The sequence below is a fragment of the Stegodyphus dumicola genome, chromosome 8 (genome assembly GCF_044657685.1).
Source record: "Stegodyphus dumicola isolate Sdum_Otavi_A_Nest chromosome 8, ASM4465768v1".
Taxonomy (NCBI): domain Eukaryota; kingdom Metazoa; phylum Arthropoda; class Arachnida; order Araneae; family Eresidae; genus Stegodyphus; species Stegodyphus dumicola.
In genome coordinates, this window is record NC_140775.1 from 164,504,947 (window position 1) to 164,518,327 (window position 13,381).

At 34.7% G+C, this 13,381-nt stretch overlaps 1 protein-coding gene and 1 long non-coding RNA gene across 10 annotated transcripts in view; one reads left to right on the forward strand and one right to left on the reverse strand.

Annotated features, from left to right (window-relative positions):
• The window catches only part of LOC118191378 (uncharacterized), a 338,644-nt gene that overhangs the window by 293,094 nt on the left and 32,169 nt on the right, over positions 1-13,381 (reverse strand). The window lies entirely within an intron of this gene.
• LOC118185560 (chondroitin sulfate N-acetylgalactosaminyltransferase 1-like) overlaps positions 1-13,381 on the forward strand; it is a 230,042-nt gene that overhangs the window by 12,657 nt on the left and 204,004 nt on the right. The window lies entirely within an intron of this gene.

Consider the following 13,381-nt stretch of genomic DNA (forward strand, 5'->3'; position numbering starts at 1 on the left):
AATTAAGATTATGTAAATTTCGTGAGTTTCGGTGACATTCGGAACCTTCTATTGTCTCATTTCTATCGTCTTCTTCCACGGTGACTGTGTAGACCAAAATAAAAAACTAATTCTGAAATCCCTAGTAATAGCAATTATAAACTAATGAAAACTAATAGTTCATTTATGGCAATTGCAACGAAATAACGGAGACGCCAAGCTCAGGGTCATGTGCGAAGCATCAGTACATTACAGTATTCTAATGCATTGATACTTCGTACATCAGGTGCCAGATTGCAAGTATAGCCGGTCATGATTGCAAAGTATGTTCGCCTTCACTTCATAATTGATGCATATGTAGCAACCCCAAAAGAAAAGAAGCAACCCAAAGAGAAAAAAATGGATCTTTCCAGATCAATGCGAAATTACATATGATATTGCTGCAACGCTTTCAAAAGAGAAAAGTTATATGTGGTATTTTTCGCTGTGTACTGGAGGGTTATGGCTAATACACAAGTACTATCCTTTGCGTCTGGGACAAGTAATTTCAGTTAAATTAGGAAGGAGTTTCCAGCAGTAAATAATTGATGAAAACACAGCAATGACTTTGCCCTTCGTATGTTACGTATCTTTATGCGAGGCTGGGACTGAATTACCCAGTTGCATTTTGGTTAAAATTCAACAATTGACGTTCTCTTTCTGTTTATTATATCAAAGGTATTCACTGCTCTCTCTTGAATCAACATTAAAATTATCGGAAAACAAAACAGCAGCTGAGTCTCGAGTTACCACATGAAATATCTCTCCATTTCTACAACTTCCCTCCAATTCTTTCACTGATAATCGTTATTTGCAAAGCTCCTCTAAGTTACCTGGAACCCGTAGTTTGGCCTTAATAATTAACGAAATTATTGATTTATTGATCCATTGTACACATCTGAAACTTAAGCCTGCTTTTTACCCTTTACAATGAATAGCTTCCAATTTATAGGTATTATTTCTATTGAAAAACATTGTATCTTTGAAAGTTCTATGGAAGCTCAAAATTTGGGATGTCCAGAATTCGCTACATTAATGAGTTGCCACAGGCTTTCTATGTGAAAAGGAAATGTGCTCAGCTCCTATGTATATATGTTACTATGTGCAGATAAGAAATTAATTTCAAAACTGTGAATAAATCCGATTTAAATGCAATAAGAACATAGGTAACGACCGAAAGCCAACTAGTGGCTTAATGTTAAAGCCAGGCAATATTGGTAGTAGTAGTTCTCATTAGGTTAGATTCAAAACGATGGGATGGAATGATAAATGGGAAATTTCAAGTTTGTTTCGTGTGTAACCTGTCAGTAAATTTAAAGCGGCGTTAATGTGTTTTTGGTTTGGTTACTGACAGTAAGGGCTCTTCAGATTTTGTTCCTACGCTTGGTAAGTTCAAACATAAACAGAATTTATACTGCTAAACTGAATAAACAGTTAAATTTTATTTATGATTTATGATGAAAGAATTTAAGCATAATCTTTATTTTTCTATGTAGTCATATGCCACTGCAATGCACTTGTTCTAACGACAACTAATTGTTTTTTACAGTTGCACAACGGGAAGAACCTAATCATTAGACTTGAATTTCTTCCTAAATGTTTTTAGTGGACCGAAGGTATAAAGTACCTTTGAAGTGCTGTAGGTCATTAGAGCTTCTAAACTCTTCCCATCATGCTTTTCATAACACTGCGGAAATTATGTATCGGCAATCATGTTTTCCCGCCATGAAAAGTGAAGGGACCATCTGGCAATAACCTTGTTAAATTTAAAACAAATAACTAGTTATTTCATACTACGAACACTTAATTGTCTTCACTATTTCCCTGTTGGTGATTCTTCTGTGTAACTGTATTATTTCGTCAACAGCAATCAGTTTGTCTTCCTCGATTGAAGTTTTTGGGCCAGTGAGCATACGGCCAAAAACTTCAATCGACAAAAACCAAAACTATAATGATGATGCAGTGCCATGCCCCTAAGTTCCTGCCCCATATGTTGATTACAGCTAACAAGTATGAAAAAAACCACCATTATTAATTATGTGTATATGTAAAACATGCATGTGAAAAACTAGCTTTTCTAAGTCCAAACATATATGTATATGCCCAATCAGCCATGATTAATACATTGAGCGTTTTAGGAGTACACAGCATGAAAACTCCCCTTTATATTTGAACTTCCCTCATTGAACGTCCGTTATTCGTCTTATTAAAAGTTATCAGTTTACGCTGTTTAGGAAGTTCTTTTTTATGCATTCTCTAAACGCTAAAAGGTTTTGCCATTCAATGCAAATGGTGCCGTTCTCTTTTTTGATGTGTAATGCTAATACTAGAAACTTCATTTTGGAGAATCTTTTTCACAGAGGTATCACTAGTCACAGAAAAAGTGTTTCCTAGCTTTTGAGAACTCGTACTTCCTCACGGGCTGATAGTTTTTTAATAATCTTAAGGCCCACTAGTGACTGAGTGGTTAAGACTACTAAACATATGCAGTTAGACTTTGAATTCAAATTCAGAAACGGTTTGGCTACATTGAGTTTTCGAACTTATCTCTTATCTTATGTGAAACGTGAATCGGTCGGGTAAAATTTCCTTCATGAAAGCCACCCTGTATTATAGAAAAAGCCCTCATATATGCTTTGTTTCAATAAATTAACTAATCAACCAACATTATAAAGTATTTTACCTTACTTCATCAATCATACTGATAATCGTATGCAGTTGTGTTTAAAACTAGATTAGATTAACTGATTAAAGGAAAGCAACTCAAGGACTATCTGTAGATTAGATTAACTGATTAAAAGAAAGCAACTCAAGGACTATCTGTCTATGGGAAGGGATGCCTTATGGAGTGCTTTTAAGGGAAACTGGCCCCTATCTTTGCTACGCATGGGGAAAATGACGGAAAGTGACCATGCAGCCAGCCCGTTCTCCGGGGTCGATCCGAAGTCGAAATACCACTGTTCAGTGGCTTTATCGTACGAACGCTGATGGGCTAATTCAGCTGAATTAAGAAAACTAAAGTATTTTCAAACCTGCTTTCATTTCTGCGCGTAGAATTCTATTCATACTAATTTCTGCGCTAATATTAAAGGTAATCTAAGTTTAGAATTACTGAGATTTAATGAAAAAGTAGAAAGACAGTGCAACTTATCACTTAAGATAGTAGAGTTAAAGGTTACCTAGAAAAACCAAGATTTAAGGAAAAAAACAATACATTTCGGTATGGTGAAGTAAATATTTTGCCAGTTTATAGTTCGCCACATGCTTGTGACTATGATAAAAAATACATGCAAACCTTGTTGGATATTTCTTTCCTAATTTTTAATCTTAAATCGAAGCCTTTATTGGTAGCAAGCTCTCTTATAAACGTAAATGCCTGTTACATAACTAATTTTGTTCTTTTACTGAAAGATAAGGAAAAATTGTAACAGAATGCAATTTACTACAGTGGAAGTCATTTTATTTGACTGATGTCAGAATTGCAATCAAAAGGTTGATGTCAGGCTTTATAATTAACAACGGATTTCAAATGCAAGCGTTCACGATTCGTTTCTTGCTTTGAATTGCACCGTCCCCAAATAAAATGGCTTGTTAACACAGAAGTGAAGTTGAAAAGCACAAAGTGCTTCCATTGCTTTCTTCATTTGATTAGGTCTGTGGATGCAAACCAGTTTCCCTTGCTCCTTCAGGTTATAGAGTCATTTGACATAATTTGAATAATCCGAATCTCTCATGAGATTTATTTTAAGGTAGATTACTTGAATTTGGCGAAGCGTACAATCGCCGTTCGAGGCCGTTCCAGGAGATTTTAAAGGAAATTGGTTTGCATTCAAGTAACATAGGAGGAAAAATATGAAAACCAACGATGAAATATTTTCAGGGTTTGAACCTAGATCGAACTACCAGTCTTCAGCGATTTTCAACCACTCACCTACTAGTGAGGCACCACACATCTACAGTTAGTCACAAAAGTCTGCGTACAGACTAAATTTTAAATTTAAAAAAACACTTAAAGCATAGAAAAATGTATTTTAATCATTGCATTTTTTTTCTTCTATTAGCTAAAATTGTAAGCTTAAATAAAAAGTAAATAATATCAGTATAATACTTTTTAAATTTTTTCAAAAATATATTTTGTCAAAAAATATTCCCTCCAATAAATCTGCGTACACTTTAAAAAAAGCAAAATATAAGTTTTTTACATTACTTCAATACTTTGTAGGATATCCTTTATTCTTCAAAACAGCTTGCAGACGTCTGGGCATTGACTGAACTAGTTTTTTAGTGTCATCCGACGTAAATTTCGCCCATTCTTCCTGCAATTTACTAATTAGCTCATTTCGCGTCGTAATATTGTGTTTTCGAATTCGTTTCTCCAATTTTGCCCACAAATGTTCGATTGGATTCAGTCTGGTGACTGTGGAGGAGGACGCAATTGTCTTGGAGTGTGATAGGAGATATTACTTCACAATTTTAGCTGTATGTTTCGGGTCGTTGTCTTGGTGAAAAATAAACGTATTAGAAAGGTTTAAATTTCGGGCACTGTCTAGTAGATTTTTCTTCAGAATATCCAGATAAACATACTTATCCATGACTTTATCAATAATGTGAAAATTTCCAACTCCTTTCGACGACATACACCCCCATACCATCACACCGCCAGCTCCATGTTTGACAGTTGGATTTAAATTTCTCAGATTCAGTTCTATTCCTGGTTTTCTCCATACAATAGGGTGGCCATTAACTTTAAATATTGTAAATTTACTTTCATCTGACCAAATTACATTGTTCCAGAAGTCCTGAGAAGAGTTCAAATATGTCTTGGCAAAAGCAATTATTTTCTTTCCATTTGTCTCGGAAATGTATGGCTTAGACCTAAGTTTGCGTCTATGATAATCGGCCTTTTGCAGCACTTTTCGTACAGTTTCAGGAGAAATTTCCTTGTTGCCATTTAAAAAAATATCTTTTGTAATGCTTGCAGCAGAAAGTTTAGGATTTTGTTTGATTCGTAAAAGAATTTTTCCTTCTTCTCTCTGCGTTAGCTTCTTCGGTCTCCCACATCTTGGTTTTACAGCAAGACTACCAGTGTCAAGATAGTTTTGAATAACTCTTCGCACACTAGAAAATGGTTTTCCAATGGGTTTACCAATATAACGAAGAGTTTTGCCTTCATCTCTCAATTTCATAATTAGTTATCTCGTAACTAAAGGAATTTCTTTATTGGTTGTCATTTTCGTCAAAGAAAATAGAAATAACAACTTCCAATCAACGTGAAATTTGCTTCGGAAGTTAATGACCTTGAAAGTGTAACCTTCTTTGCATTTTAAAGTTTGAAGTTTAAAAGTTAGATAAGAAATCCCCCGTCTCCTTCGCGTTGTACGCAAACTTTATTGGCTTTGATTTCTGGCCACTTATCTTTTAAAAATTAGTGTGCATAAATTATTAGATATAAAAATAGTACAGTTAAATAATTTCAAATTCCCTTATTGAAATTAAATAATTAAAAAATAAAACTTTAAGAAACTACTCTTTTCGCACCTTAAAATTTTGATTTGATATTACTTTTCTTGATGTACGCAGACTTTATTGACTAACTGTATGTGTATGCCCAATCAGCCATGATTAGGAGCGTTTTAGGATTACTAAATATTTATATTATATTTAGCCATGATTAGGATTACTAAATATTTATATTATATTTAGCCATGATTAGGAGCATTTTAGGAGTACACAGCATGAAAACTCCTCTTTATATTTGAACTTCCCTCATTGAACGTCCGTTATCCGTCTTATTAAAAGTTATCAGTTTACGCTGTTTAGGAAGTTCTTTTTTATGCATTCTCTAAACGCTAAAAGGTTTTGCCATTCAATGCAAATGGTGCCGTTCTCTTTTTTTGATGTGTATGCAAATACTAGAAACTTCATTTTACAGAATCTTTTTCACAGAAGTATCACTAGTCACAGAAAAAGTGTTTCCTAGCTTTTGAGAACTCATACTTCCTCACGGGCTGATAGTTTTTTAATAATCTTAAGGCCCACTAGTGACCGAGTGGTTAAGACTACTAAACATATGCAGTTAGACTTTGAATTCAAATTCAGAAACGGTTTGGCTACATTGAGTTTTCGAACTTATCTCTTATCTTATGTGAAACGTGAATCGGTCGGGTAAAATTTCCTTCATGAAAGCCACCCTGTATTATAGAAAAAGCCCTCATATATGCTTTGTTTCAATAAATTAACTAATCAACCAACATTATAAAGTATTTTACCTTACTTCATCAACCATACTGATAATCGTATGCAGTTGCGTTTAAAACTAGATTAGATTAAATGATTAAAGGAAGGCAACTCAAGGGCTATCTATTTCTATGGGAAAATGGATGCCTTGGTGGTGTGCTTTTAAGGGAAACTGGCCCCTATCTTTATTACGCATGGGGAAAAGGACGAAAATCAACCATGCAGCTAACCCGTTCTCCGGGGTCGATCCAAGTCGAAATACCAGTGTTCAGTGGCTTTGTCGCTCGAACGCTGATAGGTTAATTAAAACTGAATTAAGAAAACTAAAAGTATTTTTCAAAACTGCTTTCGACCCACCAGCGGCCGAGCGGCAATGTCGCTGAACACTGGTAGTTCGGTCCGAGGTTCGAATCCCGCGAACGGGCTGACTGCATGGGCGTTTTCGTGGTTTTCCCCATGTGTAACGTGTATACGAGCCAGTTTCTCTTAGAAAGTCCTCCGCGAAGGCATCCCTCCATTAAGGTAGATAGTCCTCGAGTGCTTTGTCGTAATCTAATAAAACCAAACCAAACCAAAACTGCTTTCATTTCTGCGCGTATAATTCTCTTTATACTAACTTCTGCGCTAATTTTAAAGGTAATCTAAAGTCTAGAATTACTGAGACTTAATGAAAAGGTAGAAGTACAGTGCAACGTATCACTTAAGATAGTAGAGTTAAAGGTTATCTAGAAAAAGTAAGACTTGGAAAAAAAAAAACAATACATCTAGGTATGGTGAGGTAAATATTTGGCCAGTCTGTAGTTCGCGACATGCTTTCGACTATGATAAAAAATATATGGAAATCTTGTTGGATATTTCTTTTTTAATTTTTAATCTTAAATCGAAGCGTTTATTGGTAGCAAGCTCTCTTATAAATGTAAATGCCTGTTACATAACTAATTTTGTTCTTTTACTGAAAGATAAGGAAAAATTGTAACAGAATGCAATTTACTACAGTGGATTTCATTGAAAAAAATATTTTATTTGACTGATGTCAAAATTGCAATAAAAAGGTTGATATCAGGCTTTATAATTAACAACGGATTTCAAATGCAAGCGTTCACGATTCGTTTCTTGCTTTGAATTGCACCGTCTCCAAATAAAATGGCTTGTTAATACAGAAGTGAAGTTGAAAAGGAGAAAGTGCTTCCATTGCTTTCTTCATTTGATTAGGTCTGTGGTTACAAACCAGTTTCCCTTGCTCCTTCAGGCTATAGAGTCATTTGACATAATTTGAATAATCCAAATCCCTCATGAGATTTATTTTAAGGTAAGATTACTTGAATTTGGCAAAGCGTACAATCGCCGTTCGAGGCCATTCCAGGAGATTTTAAAGGAAATTGGCTGGCTTTCAAGTAACATAGGAGGGAAAATATGAAAACCAACGATGAAATATTTTCAGGGTTTGAACCTAGATCGAACTACCAGTGTTCAGCGATTTTCAACCACTCACCTACTAGTGAGGCACCACACATCTACTATTTTTCGTGAAGGACAAAGTCCATTGGATTATTTTGAAAATGCTGAAAAAATGGCAACCCACGCAATCGGTCGAGAATGTTCTCAAGCAATTGACTGGATTGCCATTTTCGAACTGGACTAGGTAAATTACAACATTCCAGGATTATCTGTCAAAGAGGGGAGACATATCCGAGAAGGACTCACTAAGCAAAGCTGGCCCTTAAAACCACGCTATCTTCTGCAGCGAGCCCGTGCGCTGGTATTTGAAACCGGTTGGAACTACTGATGAACACTACCATTTGCCAAATGCAATAGAAATCAAATCTATTTCAGAAATGAGTAAGTGCCATTGAGTGCGATTAATTTGACATTTTAGTAATTTATTTTAAGTAGACCACCACATTTTTTGCTGATCTCCTGAGTAACAAACTTGAGACTTACCAAACGGAGAAGCACTGATTTTGCTAGTAACAAATAATTAATTTCACAATGTGAAATTTTCTAAGTCTTTCCTTGAATTCCCGCGTAATCTTCCCATAAGCCCGAGCGATAAATGTTATTATGAAACATGAATCGAATTACTGAGACAGCTGCACGTTAATGAATGCCTGCTGGGTATCCAAACGATTTGTATCAACATTTATTCTTCTAATATTCAGGAACTTTAGGATTGGTTAATGTATTCCTGTATAAATTGAAGTAAAACTCCATGTAATCCTTGATTCTTTTTGTGAAGGATTTTCTTTGAAAGAATTCAAATTAAGTTTCTTTTTTATTTACTCATATGAAATGTAGAGAGTCTAAAGAATAAAAATTCTTTCGTAAAGGGGGAGGGGTGCGTTTAAATACGAAAGTAAGTATTTGTTCATTATACGCATCAGGTTTCGCCCGAGAGCAAAATTAACAAAATCGTTCGAGCTTACGTTAATTTATTGTTCTCTGTGGGGTATTGTAAACAAGGAGGTCTTTAGTTGTTTCTTTTTTTTTTTTTTTTTTTCATTCTCTCCATAATTACTTGCAAGGTATTTGAATAAGTAACCTTAACTGAACTCGCCTGTGTAACAAAATTTAATGAACTTTTTTTCCCTTGCTGTTTTTTTTTCTATTCTTAACCGTAGTCATATTATATTAGAAAATATCAATAATTTGTAGATTACATTAGTATTTTTTTAAATTCATGTAGCAAAAGTAATAGAAACATTTATGTAAAACTATTCATAATCGCATTTATATTGCAGTGTAACGAAGAAAAATTCTTATCATTCTAAAAATTACACCTAATTAACAGAATTACGTATGACAGCTAAAATTTTAGACTTCGCTCTCAGTAGTTAAAAGACCTGGACGTTTTTGCATATGGCTGTTGGTTTGGTGTATTTGGTTTATGTGATTACAGCAAAGCCTCGAGGTCTATCTGAATAAGGGAGGGATGCCTTCGTGGAGGACGTTCTAAAAGAAACTAGCTCGTATATATGTTACACATGGAGAAATCCACGAAAACTCCCATGCAGCCAGCCTGTTCGTTTGAATCGAACTCAGGTGGGAACTACCAGTATTCAACGATTTTACTACTCAGCCACCTGCGGGCCTTTTACGTGCGGCAAAGTATACCTGCCGATGGATAAAAATGCCTTTGCGGAATACTTCCCAAGAAAAATTAGCTCGTATTCAGTGTTAAACCGCAAAAAGCTCCTATGCAGCCATGGCTTTTCGTCAGGATTTGAACTTGAATGGAACTACTAGTGTTCAGTCGTCTAATTCACTCGGCCCTGGTGAGTGTGATAATTAAGCAAACTAATCATAAAAAAGCACTTTATATTAGTATAATAAAATATAGTAAATTAGCACTTTATAATAGTATAAATATGAATGCACTTTAAAGTAGCGATAGTATAATACAGTAAGACCCAGCTTAACACGGGGGATACGTTCCATCAAAGTAGAGCGTAATGCGAAACAGCGCTAAACGAGGCTATCTTTACATGTAAATATTGGAGTTAGGGGAAGATGGCTAGGAAATTGGTTAGGTATTAAATTTAAAAAGTATGTTTTCTTAATAAAAATAAAACCAAACATTTATTTCTTAAAGCCCAAATTAATACCACATTATTATTTCTTGCAAAAATAAAAAAAAATATAAATAACAAAACGAATATTCTTAAAAAAAAAAAAACAAATAAAATTCTCAGTCAGTCATATTTAGTTAGCCTTCCGCGTTTTCAGTGTTCTGCCTTTTTGTGACAAAAGCATCTAATGTTGTTTGCCTTTTTCTTTTGCGTTGTTCTCTTAAAAGTTCTTCATAAACGGATAGAGCATCTCTAACACCACGCCTTACTTTTGAGCTCCTGTCAAAATTCGGATCATTTTCAATGAATTGATCCATTATTTCAGTTATGGTAGACAAACTCCTTTTCACAAACGCCATCGAAAGTTCTTTTTGTTCTTCTTCTGAATCAGTGCTGTCAACATTTTTGTTTTCTTCTTGTTCAGTTAATTGCTTGAGCTCATCATTATAAAGACTAGCCGCTGCTTCTTGAATTATTTCTTCGATATCTTCCACATTTACCCCTTCAAAATATGTCTGTACAATACCGCACCAAACAAGAAATACAAGTACACTCTTTCGGTTATGTATTTGAAACCTATTGCTGCATAATATTTCGGGGAATCCCCGTATGCTGCGAGCGATTTCGTGGAATCCCAGGGTTGAAATAAAAGAGCGCTAAACCGAAACAGCGCTAAACGAAACAGCGTTAAGCGGGGTTTTACTGTACACTAAAATATCTGCGGGCGCTTTTCATTTTGATGCATTCATTTACCGCATTAATAATCTACGACCATAATTTATCGTTCACAACCCGAACTGCCAATGAAATAAAGACCTGGTTGCTTAAAATAGTGCTTAAGCGGCTTATGAATGTAAGTGAATGAAAATATGTTTGTATTATCAAGTATGTTAATTAAGAATTCATTACTTTCGTTAAGGAGAATTGCATCAGTGCGTAAACAAACCCAATAAGATGATACAAAGTTTAAAGGAGTTAATTGACTTTTGTTGGAGTTCATTTTAACTGTGCTAATTTCTGTTTTTTACTTTAAAAATATCAAGTTCAATTTTACGTCTTACTAATATACGATTGGTAGTAGGCTTTGAATAAATCTAGAAGCTGAAACCCAACATAAAGAACTTATTTTTTTCTAGAAAATCAAAGAATTCCTAGCATAGCAATTTCTTTTAAACCCAGTATATTTAACAAAGGAATTCTGCGTATAAACTACACAACAAATACGTTCTAATCTAAAATCTAAAACAAATTATTCTTAATTACTTGCATAGCGTTTTATAATGTGTCCATCACGCCTCAGATTATTAAAGAGGTGAGAGGGGCTTGTGTTTTGATTACGGCAAAGTATGCAGGGATTATCTGTTAAAAGTGGGAGATACTTTTGTGGAGAACTTGCTAAAGGAAACTAGATCGATACTTACGGCTACGTTTCACACGGCGAAAACCATAAAAGGGCCATGCAGTCAGCACTTTCGAAGGAACTTCAACTGCCAGTGTTCGGTGACTTTTACCGCTCGACTGCTGACAGTCGCAGATTATTAAAGGAAAAGTAGAATTCGTTTTTAAATATGTGTAACCCATGTGTACATATGGATTTTCGGGGTTTTACAAAATCATATACTATTCAAGCTATTTTTAAATCCTTCAAATCTAAGGATCAAAATTTAAATTAAGGTATTCTCTGCCTATATGATAATAATTTGCAATTATATAATAATCAATAATATTTAATTGCAAAAATACAGGTAAATTTAAACAAAAATCCAAATTTAAACTGTGAAAATTTTGTAGGTGTAACGCTGATTTTTGTTGTTTGACTTCTGAATTAGTAAATAGCTAATGCTGAGAATTTTATGGTACTTACGTATTATCGCAACCAGGTTGACGCTATTCGTAAGTTTTGACGCTATTTGTAAGTTTGAGTAAAAAAGTATGAACAGAAAGAAAATGTACATTTATTAATTGCAGATAATTTTTAATACAGTTTTTTATATTATTTTCTTTTAAAATATAAAATAGCAATTAAACCCTTCCGGTTTCGAATTTGAATAAGTTGCAGAATTATTTTTTCGGCTGAAATCTTTTGGCTATTGCTTTTAGCACTGATTGAAAACCGTATTCGCCATAACCATGTACACGTCGACTTATTTTTACTTAAAAAAACATCCCAGAATTGCACAAAAATGGCATTGCACACACTCTTCACTTTATCCATGTACACTGCTATTTTCTCATAAATTACAAAAATTTGCACGAAAATGCAGGAAAATTTTGTGAATCTCCACATGCTCTTTTTGCAAAACTACGTATAACACGTAGTTTTGTTTTAACTACGTATGACACGTAGTGTTAACTACGTATAACACGTAGGGTTACCGTAAGTAGGGTTGCCAAATTTCGCAATTTATGCGAATTTTGACCTGGTTGCGATGATACGTAAGTACCAATTTTATATATTACTGCAAAATGCCCAGCGGCTCTTCGTTGAGATAGCTTCCCTGAAAAGCGGGCTTACTGTTGCCAGAAAGTGACAAGGAAAGGCAGGGTTGCCCGATTTTGCGCGAATTCGCTCATTTGGTGATATTTGGCGACCATTTGGCAATATGTCATAGACTGAGCGAGAACATTCTAGGACACATTTTTAGCTGTTTCCTCGAGAATATTCTCAAAGTTAGGTTAAAACTATATATACCCTGCCTGTCCTGGGAGAGTAGTGTGTTTTGAGTTCAGACATTACCTTGAGAGTGATCGAACGTGTCGAGGCTGTGCTTTGCCGTGAAACTGTCTTCACCGTTATAGCTTGAAGGCTGTTTTCCTGATTGTTTCAGTGTGTTTATCGTAATTTTTCGACTACTGTGAACATGTCTTTAATACAGTCCTGTTTAATACTGGCGAATAAATTGTGTTTTGATTCTTCATCAAGTGTTATCATCAATTACTCCAAATCCACGAACCCGTTGAACGCAACAATATTATATTTGGTTGTAATAAATAACGATATTGTCGGCATTGCTAACACTGATAGTAGAATCAAATCTTCTTTCGTGTAAAATCATTCTCACCAATTTCCGAGCGTAGAAGGCAGATAAATGCCTTATCTATTGCTAGTCGTTTGATCAATGTTAAACCATTGGCAAATGGGCTACCCGCTTAATTCCTTTCATTATGGGTGCATTCAATCCAGTTTTCATTAGATAGTCATTGTTACTACTATCAAGATGTTTACTCAATTTTAATATACGTCACTCTAGAGATGCATAGTCAAAATTCCAGTAGTTAAACAAAATGAAAAATGTTTGAGCAGTAGTATCCTTATAAATTAATACAAGCTTATTAGCCCAAATGGATGTTAGCCAAGAAGGGCTATTAATCTCCAAGCGGTATTTTGCGTCGAATCACTTTCAAATGTATAAATCACTTTTCAAATTGTTGCCACCAAATATTACCTCCCTCTATTATATAAAAAAAATTAAATAATGAAGAATCTACATGAATGTTTATATGCTTCTGGCACGGTGAAAAAAAAAATGGTACCTAGAGTCATCAAATTTTGAATAATA